The sequence below is a fragment of the Varanus komodoensis genome, unplaced genomic scaffold (genome assembly GCF_004798865.1).
Source record: "Varanus komodoensis strain SLA01 unplaced genomic scaffold, ASM479886v1 scaffold5, whole genome shotgun sequence".
Classification (NCBI taxonomy): domain Eukaryota; kingdom Metazoa; phylum Chordata; class Lepidosauria; order Squamata; family Varanidae; genus Varanus; species Varanus komodoensis.
This window is the reverse complement of record NW_025336087.1, coordinates 45,700,323-45,713,046: the sequence shown is the minus strand read 5'-3', so window position 1 is coordinate 45,713,046 and position 12,724 is coordinate 45,700,323. Positions and strand designations below refer to the sequence as shown.

The 12,724-nt window shown below is 40.8% G+C and overlaps 1 protein-coding gene across 12 annotated transcripts in view; it reads left to right on the top strand.

Moving 5' to 3' along the window:
- Positions 1–12,724, top strand: part of LOC123031600 (transducin-like enhancer protein 4) — a 158,121-nt gene that overhangs the window by 32,635 nt on the left and 112,762 nt on the right. Inside the window, exon 1 of one of the 12 annotated variants that reach the window (XM_044446782.1) lies at positions 5,966–6,126. The exons of the other annotated variants lie outside the window; for them this stretch is intronic. The gene's annotated coding sequence lies outside the window, so the exon portion shown is untranslated. Of the gene's footprint in view, positions 1–5,965; positions 6,127–12,724 lie in introns of those variants that run through there. 12 annotated transcript variants of the gene reach the window in all.

Genomic DNA, 12,724 nt, shown 5'->3' with positions numbered 1-12,724 from the left:
GCACAGGAGCCCCATGAAAGTGGAAAAACTGCAAATATATCTAGCTGCCCCCCACCCAAATTCACCAGTGGCTCCTTCTTTCAGCATGAAAATCCTGGGGGGGGGGGGAATGTCCCTCTCTGGATGGGTGTGGAAAGAAGGCATGCTTTGTAAGCCCCCTCCCTTGCACTTCCTCTCTTTCTATGGGAATGCCAATTTTCCACAGTAGCTGCAAAATTCAAAAAAAATCCCCTTTAATTTTTGATGGCAAACTTGCAAATAATCAACTCTGCAAATTTATTTATTTATTTAAAACTTTTATATGCCATCTCCTCATGCCTCGGCATCTTGGGATGGCTTACAACATAGAATTAAAACAATAAAACAGTAACAAGTTAAACCCACAAAAGTCGCGTTTGCTTTGCTTCAAAGGGATTTTTTTTTTGGAGTTTTGCAGCCGACTGCAGATAGATCATCTTCACCATAGAGAAAGAGGGAGGGCCTTCAAAGCATGACAGAGACAGAGAGGAAGCGAAAGTGGAAAGAGGGAGGTCTCCAAAGTGGACTTTCTTCCCCCACCCATCTGGAGAGGGAAATCCCTCCAGCATTTCCTTGGTGCAAAGAGGAGGCACCTGTGAGCTTGCAGGGGTGGGATTAGCTATTTTTCCACTTTCATGGTAGTCTTGTGCCCCCTATTCCCACAATTGTGCAGCGTCAATGTATAGTGTTGCTACTGTCCATGGTTTCAGGCATCTGCTGGGAGAATTGGAACCTATGCTCTGTCGATATGGGGGTCCTACTGTACACACACCCAAGTAAATTTGCTCCTGCTCTGTAGTTAAGCAAAGCTGCCATACATATTAACGTAGTGATAAAGGTGCACCCTGTATAAATGCTCACTCTGAATAAATGAGACAAAATTATTTTGAGTACTACTTAATTTTTTCTGTAGAACCGGCTCTTCGAATATTGATATCAAAAGTAGAGTTCTTTGCTAAGCTTTCTGAAAGACATCAAAGTACATTCTTTTCTATCTTCTTAGTGCAGCCACAGAAATGCGATAAAAAGAAGGTCTATTAACTATTCTATACCTAAAAGCTTTATATTATGGCATTTGCAGTGATTCCCAAATGGTGGGTTGTGAGAAACTATCAGTTAATGTAGTAACATTCACAGCAGTACAGTTAGTCAAGGGTAATGTAGCTCTAATGCCTGATCAGGTTTAATCTCTAGCAAAAAGGAGTTAAAACAGATAGGTGGGCTCCCCGCCCCACATGAGATAGTATTTGATGGGGGGGGGGGGGCTGCTGCTAGAAGTGGCTGCTAGAAATAAAGTGAGCCTCAGTAAAGGTTGCCAAGCAGCTACAAAATGACGACGAATCAGCCTGGCTTTTAGTGTGTGTGCGTGTTCCAGAAAAGCAAGGAGCAAAGGTGTCCTTCCCTCTGCCGTCACCAAAGTTGGGGGCTTTTTGCATGACACAACAGCCCACTGGTTCTGTTCAGCAGTGGTTCCTGTATTGTATCTGAAAGTAAACCTGGTGAGCCTGGGTTATGGAATGGTTAAAGAAGCCTCACACAACCCAAGCCCTATTGTACAGTTATATTTGAGGGCTGTTTAGCCTCACATAACCAAGCAGGACTACATGCTCAGCTTGGCTCCTGTGATCCAACTTGCTTTGCTGTGACTGGGTTAAATAACATGACGAGCTCTGTGTGTTGCCCAAACCTGGTATCTGACAGTTTTGCAAACAGATGGTTCCTTTGGCTAAGCACCATAACTATTCCATCTTTGAACTTACTCTGAGCTCTGCCCTTTGACTCTACCCCTGGGCCTGCCGACTGCCCATAGACCTATATTTTCTTAAATACTGTTAATAAAATGCAAGAATGTTTGAGTTGAAGATTGTACACCCTAGGATGTGCATACATACGCACATGCACGTGCAAGAGAAAGAGAGAGAGAGAGAGAGACTGTGGGTAGATCTGGATAAGTTGTTTTCCTTGTCTTAAAATTCAAGTAGGTTTACTACCGAGTTGGTGAAAGCTTGTAGAGTGTTGCTACTGATTGCAAAGGGTAACCATGCAGGATCAGTTTGGGGTTTAAAAGGATTTATTTGGAATCTTAACCCGAGAGTTCAAGGCGTGTTACAGCTCAGCCTGTCTTTACATATAATTACAATACAGCCAAACATCCCTACTGCCAAGCCATAGATGTGTTATGATTCTGTCATCCTCTTTAATAGGATGTGGAAAAAATGGACTGGGGAATTGCTTCACGAGTCTGGAACACAGGAATAATTTATATGCCACTAATAATACCTTTATATGGATTGTACAAATAGAACAAAATGAAGACTTGTCTTGTGGCCAGGGAATTGTACAATATTTGTGCTATCCTTTTATAGGAGAGCAATGCCACAGCATCTGTGTGCTTTAGTTTCAAGGCTGTATTTTTTCCCTAGGGCGAGGCTCCTTTTTGCAGGGATGGGGAAGTACTTTGAATTCTCCCTTTGTACAGGTTTCCTCCTCTTAAAATGATCTGCTTTAGCAGGTGGCAGGTTACAACAAGTTTTCGGTGAACACATCGAACAACCTGTTTATTTGCAATAAACTTTTATTTGATGGTTAAGATAAATCTTTGGCTTTGAGGGAAGGATTTAGACAGGCTTCTGGGTGGCCAGCCCCAAGCACTGTAAAAACAATGAGTCAGCCACCCAGCATAATCATGAGAATTTAAACAAAAAGTAAATGTAGCTTGTCATTAACTTTTCTAACATACAGCATCGTATAGAACTTCTGTCTACCTCTTTTCTTATCCAGGATAATTTAATTTTTTTCACCACAACTGCCTGAGATTTTCATCGCTATTATTTAACTCAAACCATAACAAGATGTCATATTTCTAACTAATGAAGTTTAGTATATAAACTTTTAAGGTGTTGTACTTTGATCTCATTCCAGAACAGTTCAGTTGGTGTTGTCACAAAATCTGCAACCTGAACAATAATTTTGGCAATTGCCATCTTGGGGAAAGTACAATCAGTACAAATGGAGGTGATGATAGTAAATTAATCTTCCTGCAGCTGTTCTTTAGCCTTTACTGGTCTGTACCAGTATTATGATATTTTGTCACTAGGGTTATCTAGGGTTGTAAGAACTATACTCTGTTTAGTTAAAACTTTCCTCCAGCGGATATTTTTTCCAGAATGCATAATGCAAGATAAAATGGTGGTAGGAACAGAAGTAGTTGTTCGTATGGGTATGTTTACTAAGTGTTGATGGCCACCATCTTAAACACACACAACCCCTGTTGTGTGTGTGTGTGTGTGTGTGTGTGTGTGTGTGTGTGTGTGCATTAGCCATACATATGCAAACATATGAAATAATTCTTGAATAAAACTTTCCCACCTTGTCTGGCATTCTTTTTCTACTTACATTAGTACTGAATTAGCTTCAAATTCTAACTACTGTTTCTTTTAATGAAGAGGGAAACTTAAAACTACAGGGTTCAGACAGCATCCCTGGGTTGTTTAGCAGCCCTGGCTGGCATGGAGAACCAGGTAGGAGCATCTGAGCAGTAGATGCTAATATGCTTTCATAGTTTACAATAACCCGTTTTTGTTTTTGTGTTTTACGCTTGTGATTGTTGTACACGAGGTGGCCCTTGTTTCTGTCTTCTGACTGTGGTCCTAGTCCTTAAAGATGCTGCAGCTTTTGTACAAGTGAATTCTGTTAGTGATCATCATGAGACCTAAAGTTGTGCAGGTAACCTATATTTTAAAAGGGTGTTTATGTAGTTGCAGCAGAAATTAAGAACATTCATTTAGTGATTCAAACCATATTATTATCTCAGCATGCTCTGCCTGTTTTCTTAATGTTACTTTTTTAACCTCAGCCAACTTCTGTTCTTTTTCACACATCTTCCTTCTAGAGCAAGGGAAACCATATCTCACTGCTTTCCAGGAAGATGACCTTCAATCCTTATTTTTCTCTTCTGTAGATTCTATCTTGTCTCTTACCTTTGAGACAGGGAGTCTTTTAACTAGTGCACAATACCTGATTTTCCAGTCTGGAATTATGGAAGAGTAGATAGCTTCAGAGAGGCACTGACTGCTATAATTAAAACTGGGTAAACATTTTCATTACTCTTGCTTTTCATCAAGCAGGATTTCCTTTATTACAATAATTCATATCCCCCACACTTCAGGATTAATTAAAAGCCATCGAAGGTGGCTCACAAGTGGCATAAATAACTTTAAAAAATAAACAATGGGCAACGTCCAGTGTTGTCACAGAGCAAGCACTGAAGATATTGCAGGAGTATAAACCAGTGCTTAGCACAACATCAAAGGCAAAGGAAAAGCAGTGGTAAACCACCAAATTTTGGTGATGCATTACCGCATGTCTCCTTTTCCTAGCAAATGCCAGTGACATAGTGCTGGCATTAGTTTATGGTAGTCTAGCAGCATTAGCACTAGGGCTGTGACATTACTGGAGAATGCCCTGTTTCATTAACTGTAACTCTCTATTGACTGGAACCCAAGGAGCAGAGCAGGCTCTTGTAGTGCTGGAGAGGGTACTTGGGTGTGATCTCAGGTCTATGGCCCTTTGCATCTCACTGTAGCACAGTGAGACTACACCTCACCTGTATTACCAGCTCTGTGTACTAGAAAACCCCAAGACCATTCAGAAATACATTATTCCTTTAGTCTGCTGAAACGAACCATCCAATGCCTCTCCCCTACCATCCCCCCCCCCCCCCCCCCCATTTCTGCAGGAGGGAAATAGTGCTGCAAGAACTTTCAAGGAAATGATCTGACCATGACAGTGGAGTTTCTTGGACCTCACTCTTCCAAGTTTTTAGACTGCTGATCTCATTGCAAGATTGGCAAAGGCCAAGCAGGGATATGCTCTACTTCATGTGCATAGCCAGTGTCACACTGAGTACCCAAATGGGCAGAGCTGGGTCAGGTCAGTGCCCCCCAGCTTACCCAGTAATATACACCAGATCAGCCTTTCTGTCCACAAATCTATTGTAGGTGAGTGCCATGCATATTGGCCTTCTCAACCATGATTAGGCTGTGCATGAGTGTGGTGCCCACAAAATAAAGCCAGTGGTGTACACCTAATTAGAGGCTTAAGGTAGGAATAAAAAGGCTAAGGCAGCAATCTTGTTGCCCCATCCTTACAGGAGGAGCTCTGCTCTCTATCATGGGCATAGAAGCCTTTGCTTTCCTGCCAAAAAAGAATCATGGTGGATAAGTATTAGCAGAGGCTTTGGATGTTTAACATCAAAAATGTTCCTGTTTCTTCATCCTGCCCGCTCCTCAGCCTCCAAAGTGGAGGAAAGCATCCCAGCCCTGCAGCTGATAGGTTTATTTTCTCTGTAGTGACTCACCTAGCTTCCAGCTTGTAGCATGAGCCTAGCAAAGCTTTGTGTTGTTTGGGTTCTACTGCCACAGCTTTTGGATTGTTCCATCAAAGAGTGATACAGTAATCCACTTGATACCAATAAGCAAACAAACAGAATAAACTTAAGCATGACCAGGATTAATAGAAAATAAGCAAATGTCAGCAATGTTTGAGAAGGGTAAATGACAAAATTTACTAATGATGAAATTGGGGGTGGAGAGGGGGAGGGGAGGATTAAAAAAAACAGGCTAAGTTCTGGATTTAAAAAAGGAGAAGTGAATATGCCATATCAGACAAACAGAAGGAATGGAAAGAAAAAAGTCTGGAGGAAAAATTAATCCTGTCTGTAAAAGATCTTGCTTCAAGGAATGAGCAGGCAGCTGTGAGAAAATAACAACATGACAAGATGGAAGATTAATGGATGAAGAGGATGACACAGATAGGTAATAACTAATATTGTCAGAATACCTGATATTGTCAGCATAGACATAGGGTTGGATCCACAGACCTAGTCACACTTACAGTGGGCTTATTGCAATCCATGTATGAGTATTTTATTACTAATGTCTTCCAGATTTCATTGGACTGTCTGAAAGTCTGAATCCAATCAATAATGAATGCCCAAATTTGGAACAAGAGAGCCCAAAAGACAGACTGAGAAATAAAACTTGTAACAAAATCTTGAGGTGCTCAGAGAGTTTGAGCAAAAGGAACAGAGACATCTAACAAAATATAGTAAGTGCCGGAATCCTGAATATCTATTATATACACACATTCAAGAAAGACAGTCAGTCAGTCAAGAAAAAGATTAGAATTCTCCTGATGCTATTTCAACAAAGAAAATTAGTTAAGGAGAGGAAAGCATTCTTGTTGAATAGTAGATGCAAAACCAGATTGGTAAGATAAAAGAGACTTATATAAAAGAAATCCAAACATTGAGGAAAGAACAACATGTTCAAACAATTTAGAAACAAAAGAGACTGAATGATAGGTAGCCACCAAGAAAGACTCAATAGTAGATATTTTATAAAACTGGCAGAACTGAAGCAGGTTGAAAATCTACAGGAAATACCAGAAACCAAGGGAAGTTTAAAATACAAAGAAATGAAGATATGAGAGAAATAGGATCAAGAGCAAAAGTAGTCTTCAATGGAGGCAAAGGAAGAGAGAGATCATCTTAGGTAATTGTGGAGAAAGAGAAAGAAGAAAACGAAGAGGTTGAATGAATCGGACCTTTTGGAAAAAAGAGGTCTAGAAACCAAAGAAGACTGGGTAAAAGAAACAGAGGATCAAAGAACAATAGATAAATCATTGAAAAGAAACCTGAGCAAAAATGCTGAAGCTATCCTTTGAGATGGGCAGACCTAGGAGGGTGGAACAAAAATGAAAACTGATTAAGCTTGAAAATAGGTTTAGGAAAAGAAAGGGGAGAATTGAAGAGTAAAGCAGAAATTGTACTGCAGAACACTGGAGTGTACTTCTATGATAAATGTTTAGCTGTTCGGTGACATGAACAAAGAATATGCAATTAACATGAGAATGGAGAATGAATCCTTAGAAGCAATGGCATTCCACTGGAGGGGTGCAATAGCCCCACTAAGGGAAGGTAGAAATAGGTGGCGGGGAAAGGGCTGTGAACTTCCTGGGGGACCTTGCCAGACTCCACTTGGTCCACTACTTAAGTGCTAGCCTGCCACAACAGCCATGCCGTCAGATTCCCACTGATCCTGCTGAGAAACAAGGAGCAAGGGAAACTTATCCCTTCTTTCTGAGCGCGTTTGTTTGGCAGGATGGGTGCGAGCACAAACTTGCTGGGAAGTAAGGTGCACGTTCTCGTCATATCTTGTTTCCTGGCAGAATGCAAGTGCATGTGTCCACTCCTGGTTGCAGTAGAGGCTGCAGTTGTCAACTCCTGAACTAGGGGTTCATGTAAAATTGAAAGGAAGCATAAAGAAAAGCATGTTGTTTTCAGTCAATTCAAAGGAGAATTAATCTAATCAAGAGGCAAGCAAGAAAAGGCTATTAACTGTTCTGTTTCATGCCTTGCCCCATAGGTGGACCCCAGAAAATATTAAAGCTCCAAATTATCAGACTGATCAGTGTGGATATTATAAATTGTAACTAATAATAATATATGTAATTATTAAAAATCCAATTGTTTTATTTATCATTTCTTAATAAATTATTCATTGATGTATTAATAATTTAATTAGCTTGGATATTATTAATAAAGTTCAAAGTAGCAGAAGACAACAGGGTAAGTCACAGCAGGATGAATATTTATGGGTGAAAACAACAAATATACTCAACAAGAAAATATAATGAAGGAAAAGTGTAGAAGAAAAGGCAGTGGGATGATAGAAGAAAACCGCACCCAGCTGTTTAAACTAGGAGGGAGGGAGGGAGGGAGGGAGGGTGTGTGTGTGTGTGAGAGAGAGCGAGAGAGAATATAGATAAGAGAAAAAAGAGGAACAGGAAGAAGATGAAAGAAGTGTCATGAAGAACTGTAGCCTTATAAGCAACAAAATGACATTTCATCTATTTTCTTTTCCTGAATTATTCTGACCAGGGAACAAAGATCAAGTTAGACAAGAAAGAGTGAATTTAAAGAATCACTGCCTGCTGGTATTAAGAGACAAGGGAAATTAATAACATAAGTAAAGTAGGACCAGGCAAAAAGTAAACACTCATGTGCACACAGAAACCACCATGCACACAAAGAAGAACATGTCATAGTTCTCATCACTTTGTTTAGGCACTCCAGGATAAGGTACCCATGCTTATTTATTTGCTCGTATCTCACCAAACATGGCTTAGTGCTCATTATTGAGTCTATTCTGTGGTGGTGAAGGCAGCAAAGAAGCGCTTTATTGCTGTTAGCATCGCATCCTCATCATCATCCAGTGGAGCTTTTCCCAGTGGTTCATGGCCTTGGCCCCAAAGGAGACCTGTTGGAATCCTCAGAGACCCACTGTGATAAATTTACACAACATTTTGAGTATAAAAATGCTTGGATCTGTAGTGACTGGGACCCCACAGTTATCCAAGTTCTATTGGGGGAGGTGTCTAGAGCACCGTCTTGTTCTATTCTGCTGGATGAATTTCAGCTGTTGTGGTCTGAGGATGGGGACGGTGCTTGGCTCTTCCTGGGTCATGACCTGCTCACTCAATCCTTGCTCATCATGGTTAATTGGGAAATTTGAAGAGGGGGTGTCAGTTTGGGTCCAGGAGGTTGTCGACATTTCCTTAAGAGAGAAAATGGTGCCTCTTGCTTTGAAAACTGCAGTTCTTACATCACTCCTGAAGAACCTAGCCTGGACCCAGTTGATATGAACAATTTTAGACCAATTACCAAAATCCCCAATTTGGGCCAGGTAATTGAGTGGGTTGTGGTTGGGCAGCTCTAGGCTCTCCTGGAGGATGGATTTTCTAGATCCATTTCAATCTGAATTCCTTGGTTGCCCTGTGGGGTGACCTTTGCTGGGAGAAAGGCTACAGGTGTGTGACCGTCTTGATATTCCTTGACCTCTCAGCAGCTTTGATACCATCAATCTTTGAATACTACTGGAGATGTTGGTCAGATTAGGAGTTGGGGCCATTGTTCCACTCCAGTTTGGCCAACCATCTCCAGATGGTGGAGCAGGGGGACTTTTGCTCTGCACCATGGTCTTTGTGCCATGGAGTCCCGCAGGGCTCTGTCCTGAACCCCCGTGATTTTCAACATCTACATGAACCCGCTGGGAGAAGTCATCAGGAGGTTTGGGCTGAAGCACACTGATGACACTCAGCTCCATCTTTACTTTCATTAAATCCAGGCAAGGCAGTGACTGCTCTAACCCAGTGTCTGAGGCTGGTAATGGACTGGATGTGGGCCAATAAGCTGAAGTTCAACCCACATAAAAGGGAGGTACTGTTGATGCGCATTCTGTCTGTCCAACTGGTGAATTTTCAACCCATCCTGGACAGGGTTGTGCTCCCCCTAAAGAACAAAGTTCACAACCTTGGAGTACTACTGGATTCTGGGTTGTCACTTGTTATTCAGGTGGACTTGGTAGCCAGGAGTAGTTTCTATAAACTTTAGCTGGTTTATCAGCTGCATCCCTACTTGGATAAGTGGAGCCTTGCTACAGTTATTCATTCACTGGAAACCTCATGCCTGGATTACTGTAATGCACTCTACATGGGGCTGCCCTTGAAAACAGTCCAAACACTGTGACTTGTCTAAAGTTGAGCAGTGTGCCCCTAATGAGTACTGATGAACACAACATGTCAGTCCTGTGCAGGCTACTCTGGCTGCTGGTTGCCATCTGGTCCCAATTCAAGGCCAGGTTATCTGCAGGAATGCCAATTCTAACCTGATCACTGAGGTGGTCATCTGAAGCACTTCTCTGCATACCTCCCCCTAATGAGGTAAAGGAGAAGGACCTTTTCTGCAGTAGCACCCCAGTCATGCAACTCTAACATCAGAGGCCTGAATGGCACTGTCACTTCAGGCACCAATTAAACATTTTTCTTTTTTGCTTGTACTTTGGTGGGGGAGCCCTTGATCTATGGTTTTAATAGTTATATGTTACTAACTGCTGCTGCCTCCACCAGATTTTATCTTTTGTATTTTACTTAATTTTGTTTAAATTTATTAAGATTATTTCAAATAATTTAGCATACTATGTTATGTCTATTATTGATTTTATTTTTTTACTGTTGTTTTTAGATTTTATACTGTTAAACTGTATTATGCATATTATATATTATGTACCAGTTTAATTGTTGCTGAAATGTGTGTGAGCCACTCAGAGAACCTTATGGCTAATGGGGCAGCATACATGTCTAATAAGTAAATAGTATTTAATATATTTGCACCTCTATTTAGTTCTTAGAGTGCTGGATTTTGACTGGGGAGAACCAGGTTCAGGCACATACTCTTTGGCTAGGCTCATACAATGTGGCAAACCACCCTGCATTTTCCACACTTTGTGGATTTTTGACTGAATGTACCTGTCAGATGATGGATACCTGAGCAGTGTGGTTTCCTCATCCTCTGCTTTGTCCTCCCAGCCTTTCCATGCATCCTGGCAGCTCTCATGAGAGAAATCTTTGTCCTTTCCCCAGTCTTGCCTATGGACAGCAGCAGCTTCCTCCCAGCTGGCCTGCTGCAGTGTTGGGGTGGGGTCCCCTCCCCCTTCCTGCAGTACTTCCCCGCTGCTTTTCCCCCCCCCCCCCCCGAGAGTTTCATTAAATGAAAAATAATCAGTTTTGGCATGATTTCCCCATTCTCCCGTAGTGCATTCTGCACTTGTCTGCTTGTTTCCAAAAGTATACAGGAAGATGGACACATTGCTCAGCTGATAGGAATAAAGCAAGGAATGACCCATCTGTGGCTGGGAGCTGAGGGCAGTAGGCATTCAAGACTAGAAGTGGTCACTTCTGCAGCTGCTCTTGCCACAGGACTCTATGGTGTTTCCATAGAAACAGTGATAACATAACCAGAGAAGCCACAGTGAAGTGTGGAAACCGTAAAACAGAACATTGGTTCTCTCTGTGGTTTCAGAAAATTAAATCTACCACACAGGATCTGGAACTGGCTCTGGATGACACAACAGTACGATTTCACCATGGCTTCTTGTAATGTGCAAACTCCTCTATTTTTTTTTTAAACCCTTCTTTTTAGCATAAAACATAGAGGTAAGTTACAGATTGGTAGTTCTGTGGTACATCATACATGTTTGGAAATTATTGGATCATATTTTGCAGGGGGAAAAAACTTGTTTTCATGGCAAACAATTCTGTGCTTGACAAAGACATGAAAATTTCTTTTTTCCATGTCTTTTCATTCTGTATTAACTAGCTTAAATGTTCATTCACAGATATGCCTGTCTAAATTTGCTGAGGTGACACTTTGTGCTGAACAAAAACCTGTTGATGCTTTAAGAAAAGTAGACTAACGGATACGAGAACGATGCTGAAACAAGATGGGAGAGTTGTCCAGTGTGTTTTGTCTCAGTATTTCTCCTTTTAATTGGGCAATCGGAAATATAGTAAACAGTGGTTTACTAACAAAGGTTGAAACAGTGGTGTTTACCTTTCAACCTTAAACAAGCAGTTTCTGTTTGAGCTGTAAAACATCCAGAAATATTGATGTCATTAAAGGAAAAAACAGACATTTGAGGGAATATTTCAATATATGCAGCATTTCATATTAAGCACAAACTTATTTTACTTATTTAACAATATACATGCATCAGGTATAAACAGATATTATTGTACTATGTGGCATCTTTATGAAATGTAGAAAGTAATTGGATTTATTCCAGTATCTTTTTTGATGATGTTTGGGATACAAACTGTTGCATGCTGGTTTACATCACAAATCTTGTGCATGCTTATTCAGAAGTAAGACCCACAGTGTGTAGTGGAACTTACTAACCTGTGTGACTACAAGTTCAGATGTATAAATGCCTTACAGTGTAGTCTTATGCACGTTTATTTGAACATGAGTCCTATTTATGTTCAGTGGAGTTTATAGCCAGGAAAGTGGGTAAAGGATTGAAGCCTTAGTTTAACCAGCAAAACTATGGATTTATGCAATGCTAGGTAGAGAAATACAAACTGCTGCACTTGGATGCTACCAAAAGACATGTATCTTAATTATTGTTTTCTGACAAGTATGAAAAATATCAGTTGGCTATACAAACTACAAGTTTTATAGTAAGCAAAAGAATGTCTATTTAGATCAAAACCATTCTATACCTTCACAACATTAAGAACTAATAGCATATTTGGACACCAAGTGGAAACTTTATAACACAGAACTCTACAGTATACAGAAAACTTGTCATTCTCTAATGGGCAATATTGTCTAACAACCAAATTTTCAGCCTTTACAATTTGAGTGAGTAAAATCTTGCCTTGTTCAAATCTCCACTATTTACAAATTACTAAGAGCTGCCAGTTCACATGACCCTTGGGCTAATGTTAAGTGCTTGGAATTCCTGTGCATTTTGGCTCTCTGCCCATAGACAGCAGATTGTATATAGTCACTGCCATATGCAGGATTTAGTTCTTTGTACACTGCTGCAAACATAACTTGTGTGTGTTTGTGTGGATATGCTGAGGTTGTAATCCAGTGTGAAGGAATAGCTGCAGCAGATGAGCCAGCCTAAGCAGTAATATCAAGCAAATACCAGATGGGTTGTCAGATATAGGAACCATTCCAGGGGGATTTAATCTGGGACTTGAGCATCCTTGCATGGGAGGCCGCTATGAAGACATTGACTGAGGCCTTCATTTATCAACAGGCAAGTTTTCATAAATGGTAATGCCCAACTCTTTACAG